At 36.8% G+C, this 6,606-nt stretch overlaps 1 long non-coding RNA gene across 1 annotated transcript in view; it reads right to left on the minus strand.

Moving 5' to 3' along the window:
* Nucleotides 1-257: 257 nt before the first annotated feature.
* LOC129391720 (uncharacterized) overlaps nucleotides 258-6,606 on the minus strand; it is a 30,182-nt gene continuing 23,833 nt past the window's right edge. The window contains exon 5 of the long non-coding RNA XR_008616357.1: nucleotides 258-904. This is a non-coding gene — a long non-coding RNA (uncharacterized lncRNA). The remainder of the gene's footprint in view (nucleotides 905-6,606) is intronic.

Raw genomic sequence — 6,606 nt, forward strand, 5'->3', positions numbered from 1 at the left:
TTAAAGATCTAGTGAGAATTCACCAAAAAATAATGCCCAAATTATTATTTTGTGACATACAATATTATAAAATAATAACTGGAATTTTGACTGATAACATTATACAAGGACATATCAGGTTTTTAGGAATTTCATATAATTTCTAGAACACATATTAATAATATATACTATGTAAGTATAATCTAAGAAGGTCAAACATTACTTTTTATTTGACAATGTTTGCCATGCAATTTAATATCAAATAAGCCTAAATAAACTGAGATTTCTCTTTTATAAGGAGAAAAAGCAAATGTTTTCAGAACTTCCAGGGGCCCTCTGGAAAATTCCAAAGTTAGTTTGAGGTCAAAAAGACTTCATTCAAAATTTGATTGGGGGAAGTTTGTCAAAAATGTCAAAAGATTTGAAACCCTTGATCAATTAGGAGTGTAAGTCACTATGACATAATACTTAGTTATCTGTTCACCAAAGTGATAACTGAAAGATTTCAAAGGCAAATATAGAAAGTTATATAGTTGTAAAAAACCTTAGCTCTTAAAATTGAAAAAACTCAGTTTTCCTAATTAATCAAAGATCTGATAAAGACAATGTGGAATACAGGAAATATTTCCCATGACACGGAAGCCTTGTTTCCTAGGCAGATTACATTAAAGGTAAAGACAAACCTTTTATAATATTTTATTAAGAACAGACCAATAATCTAAGAAATTTTGTGATTTTAACAGAGAGAAAATTAAACTCTAGTTTTGTATCAGTACATTACTGAGCTCATTTTAAAAATCCTTGTAAATAAATCTATTCAATTTTAGCCAGCTGTGACCTCACAACATAAAATTTCTCTTCCACAAACCTTTTGCATCCTTCTATATCCATTTAGGTTTTGCCTTCTTCTTTTTCCTTTCTTCTTCTGAAAAAAAAAAGTCATTTTATTTTACACATTACTCTCTCCTTAACAAAAACACATCCTATATTCCTTGCATACTCCTCATATGAAAATACATTTTATTGTAAATCAACTATACTTCAATTTTTAAAAATTACAAGTTCAAACCTCATAATAAGGATCACTTTGATGTTCCATATCCCTAGAATCAGCAATATTTTCACTATTATATTGATTTCTTCCAATCAATGTGAGGGACAGCAATGTCAGTTTTCATTTCTTTGAATCAAAGTGAAAAACTGCAGGGCAGAATAGTCTAAAAAATAATGTTCATGTGCTGTTGGTTGTCAAAGAGAAGAGTTAGAGGGAAAGAGAAAAACAGACATCAGCTCCTCTCTCTACAATACACTAAACAACCAGCTCAGGTGGTTTTGTGTCCTGTTCACTTGTGCAGTAACTATTGCTTATATCCATGCCATGTAAACTCAGTCTATTATTTTCAGGATGTAGAACACACCTCTACATCCTTAGCAAGGAAACGGAAGAGCCAGTCTCATAATGAATGAGTGCTTTGGCACTTGTTAGGGGTTTGTATACTCTGGTTTAGACCAATGAGTTTATTAATTTCCTAATGCTAGATATTCAGGGGCTTTATGGAGAATGGATAGAAGTTCTGTTGACAGAATTAAAGGCTATGTAGCTGTGACAAAATTAAGAATGTCTCAGTTCTACTCTGTTTTTGGAATCTGAAGGGAGAAGAAAGTATGTAGAGAAAATATGCAAACACTTACTGAAAACTGTTCTTTTTTTATTCAAATATTTTATGGAGTTGTTTTTTATGAAGAAATGAAATAAATCTGTACTGATATTTTTTTTAATCCAATTTTCTTCCATTTCTTTGTATACAAGGTTGTTTTCCTTCACTCTTTATTGTTTCTAGTAGCTCTATTTTTACATATTGATTATAAATTTTAACTATAAGTAATCTTTATTTTCCAGTGAAAATTACGAAGCAGGCAATAGTGAACTATCTATCATATATTAGCACCCCATAGTAAATTAGAAAATTTATAAATACATAATTATAAAAACTTATACTTTTTAGAAACACGTTTTTCATAGTACAATATTTAATGTGGTTTTAATGTGGCAAAAGACATATTTATTAATAGACCCAAATATCTTTGTCTCTGTAAAAATTAAGAAAAATAAATAAATTTAAATTTATGTTTAGTGATCAATGTCTCAGTAAATTATCTTATTTGGAAATGATCTAGATAATAAATGTTCATTATTTAGTTTAGCTTAGTATAAACTTTTATTTTATTTACATTTATTTAAATTACTGGTTTTTAACAATTATGCTTAGATTAGCCATCAAACAGCTAGCCATCATCTTAAGTTATTTTGTAACATAGAGATAGCATGAGCTTATTCGACAAATAAACCAAGGTAGAAAAAGTTATATGTTTGCATTACATTTAATATTGACAATTCCAAAGACACGTCTGTTTTTATTAAACCAACAAACTTAAACTAACTTTTATTTAACAAAGATTATCCTGATCATGTGAACTTGAAAACAGTTGGATTAGAGTTTCCATTTCTGAGAGTTTTAGTAATATTTAATTTATACATGCACTTATTTCTCTTTAAGCCAACTAAGTAGAATTCTTTTAAAAATATCAGGGACAGAGTCAAGATGGCAATGTGGGAAGATGTAGAGTTAGCGTCTCCCCACAACTAGGGTGCCTGCTGGCCACTGGTGGGAAAACGCCCAAGGGGACAGGAGGAACCCCAAAGTGAACCAGTAGGACGTAGGGGGACTGAGGGGGGGAGGAGAAGTGGAGGCCAGACAGGATCAGTGCCCCTGAGGCCGGGGAGATCAGGAGAGGCAGGTGGGAAGGACTCTCCAGGAAGAGCGGGAGAGGAGCAGAGGGCGACTGCCCCACCCACTCAGGCCAGGGAGGCTGCTGAGCTCCCAGGCTGATCCCCTGCCCTCCAAAGCCCCCTCCAGACCACGTGGGTTCTTGAGGGCATAGGAGGGAGGCCAGGGAGATCAGGAGAAGCAGGCAGTAGGGGCCCTCCCAGACTGGAGAAGCAGGAGAGGAGGGCGTTTACCCCACCCACTCGAGCCCAGGAAGCCTGCTGGGCTCCCAGGTGAGGTCCCCTGCCCTCTGAGACCAGGGGTGGGGGGCACCCCTGGGCCCCTTCTGTTCCTTGATCCTAAGCCCCAATCCCCACAGCCCCCAGGGCCTTTTCCAGCCCTGTGGGTCCTGAGTATTGGCCCTGCCCACCGCCCAAACCTTGCCCTTGCTTAGGCCCTGCCCTCCACAGCCAAGGCCTTCCCCCCCCGCTTTTTTTTCCCCTCCTCCTCTTTTTTACTATTGTGGTACTGTAGTACTTTCCAGTTGTTGATTCATCTATATTTTTATTTTTATATTCTTCATGACATATCTGTTAGTTTCCTAGTCTAATTTTATATTTTACTTTGTTATTGGTTTTGTATGGGTTTTTTTTGCCACCCCAGGTGGCTTGCGGGATCTTGGTCCATGAGCCCAGAGTTGGGCCTAAGCTCCTGCGGTGGGAGCTCTGAGTCCAGACCACTGGACTAACAGAGAACCTCAGACCCTAGGGAATATTCATCGGAGTGAGGTCTCACAGAGTTCCTCATCTCAGCACCAAGACCCATCGCTACCCAATAGCCTACAAACCCCAGAGTTGGAAACCTTAGGCCAAACAACCAGTAAGACAGGAACACAATCCGACTCATTAAAAAAAAAAAAACAAAAGAGACACGGCAAAAAAATATATCACAGATGAAGGAGCAAGGTAAAAACCTACAAGACCAAATAAATGAAGAGGAAATAGGCAATCTACCTGAAAAAGAATTCAGAGTAATCATAGTAAAGATGATCCAGAATCTCAGAAATAGAATGGAGGCACGGATTGAGAAAATATAAGAAATGTTTACCACAGATCTAGAAGAACTAAAGAACAAACAAACAGAGATGAACAACATAATGACTGAAATGAAAAATACACTAGAAGGAATCAATAACAGAAAAACTGAGGCAGAAGAACAAATAAGTGAGCTGGAAGACAAAATGGTGGAAATAACTGCCAAGGAGCAGAATAAAGAAAAAAGAATGAAACGAATTGAAAACAATCTCAGAGACCTCTGGGACAACAATAAATGTACCAACATTCGAATTATAGGGGTCCCAAAAGAAGAGGAGAAAAAGAAAGGGCCTGAGAAAATATTTGAAGACATTATAGTTGAAAACTTCCCTAACATGGGAGAGAAAATAGTCAATCAAGTCCAGGAAGCACAGAGAGTCCCATACAGGATAAACCCTAGGAAAAACACACCAAGACACATATTAATCAAACTAATAAAAATTAAACTCAAAGAAAAAATATTAAAAGCAGCAAGGGAAAAACAAAAAATAACATACAAAGGAATCCCCATAAGTTATCAGCATATTTTTCAGTGGAAACTCTACAGGCCAGAAGGGAGTGGCAGGATATACTTAAAGTGATGAAAGAGAAAAACCTACAACCAAGATTACTCTACCCAGCAAGGATCTCATTCAGATTTCACGGAGAAGTCAAAAGCTTTTCAGACAAGCAAAGCTAAGAGAATTCAGCACCACCAAACCAGCTTTAGAGCAAATGCTAAAGAAACTTCTCAAAGAGGGAAACACAAGAGAAGAAAAAGACCCACAAAAACAAACCCAAAACAATTAAGAAAATGGTAATAGGAACATACGTATCGATAATAACCTTGAATGTAAATGGATTAAATGCCCCAATGAAAAGACACAGACTGGCTGAATGGATACAAAAACAAGACCCATATATATGCTGTCTACAAGAGACCCACTTCAGACCTAGGGACACATACAAACTGAACGTGAAGGGATGGAAAAAGATATTCCATGCAAATGGAAATCAAAAGAAAGCTGGAGTAGCAATACTCATATCAGATAAAATAAACTTTAAAATAAAGTCTGCTACAAGAGACAAGGAGGGACACTACATAATGATCAAAAGATCAATCCAAGAAGAAGATATAGCAATTATAAATGTTTATGCACCCAACACGGGAGCACCTCAATACATAAGGCAAATGCTAACAACCATGAAAGGAGAAATCGACAGTAACACAATAATAGTAGGGTAGTTTAACACCCCACTTACACCAACGGACAGATCATCCAAAAGGAAAATAAATAAGGAAAAACAAGCTTTAAATGATACAATAGACCAGATAGATCTAACTGATATTTATAGAACATTCCACCCAAAAGTGGCAGAATACACTTTCTTCTCAAGTGCACATGGAACATTCTCCAGGATAGATCACATCTTGGGTCACAAATCAAGTCTTGGAAAATTTAAGAATTGAATTGAAATCATATCAAGCATCTTTTCTGACCACAACGCTATAAGACTGGAAATCAATTACAGGAAAAAAAAACTGTAAAAAACACAAATACACGGAGGCTAAACAGTGCACTACTAAATAACCAAGAGATCACTGAAGAAATCAAAGAAGAAATTTTAAAATACATAGAAACAAATGACAATGAAAACACAACGACCCAAAACCTATGTGATGCAGCAAAAGCAGTTCTAAGAGGGAAGTTTATAGCAATACAATCTCACCTCAAGAAACAAAAATCTCAGATAAACAATCTAACCGTACACTGAAAACAACTAGAGAAAGAAGAACAAAGAAAACCCAAAGTCAGTAGAAGGAAAGAAATCATAAAGATCAGAGCAGAAATAAATGAAATAGAAACGAATAAAACAATAGCAAAGATCAATAAAACTAAAAGCTGGTTCTCTGAGCAGATAAACAAAATTGATAAACCCTTAGCCAGACTCATCAATAAAATTAGAAATGAAAAAGGAGAAATCACAACTGACACTGCAGAAATACAAAGGATTATAAGATACTACTACAAGCAACTATATGCCAATAAAGTGGACAACCACGAAGAAATGGACAAATTCTTGGAAAGGTACAATTTTCCAAGACTGAACCGGGAAGAATTAGAAACTATAAACAGGCCTATCGCAAGTAATGAAATTGAAACCATAATTTAAAATCTTCCAACAAACAAAAGTCCAGGACTAGATGGCTTCACAGGCAAATTCTATCAAACATTTAGAGAAGAGCTAACACCAATCATTCTCAAAATCTTCCAAAAAATTGCAAAGGGAGCAATTCATTCCACGAAGCCACCATCACCCTGATACCAAAACCAGTAAATGATATCGCAAAAAAAGAAAATTATAGGGCTTCCCTGGTGGCACAGTGGTTGAGAATCTGCCTGCCAATGCAGGGGACGCGGGTTCGCGCCCTGGTCTGGGAAGATCCCACATGCCGCAGAACAACTGGGCCCGTGAGCCACAATTACTGAGCCTGCGCATCTGGAGCCTGTGCTCCGCAACAAGAGAGGCCACGATAGTGAGAGGCCCACGCACCGCGATGAAGAGTGGCCCCCGCTTGCCACAACTAGAGAAAGCCCTCGCACAGAAACGAAGACACAACACAGCCAAAAATAAATAAATTAATTTTTTTAAAAAAAAGAAAATTATAGACCAATATCACTGATGAACATAGATGCAAAAGTCCTGAACAAAATACTAGCAAACAGAATCCAACAGCACGTTAAAAGGCTCATACACCATGATCAAGTGGGATTTATCCCAGG

The sequence above is a fragment of the Physeter macrocephalus genome, chromosome 21, assembly GCF_002837175.3.
Source record: "Physeter macrocephalus isolate SW-GA chromosome 21, ASM283717v5, whole genome shotgun sequence".
Classification (NCBI taxonomy): Eukaryota; Metazoa; Chordata; class Mammalia; order Artiodactyla; family Physeteridae; genus Physeter; species Physeter macrocephalus.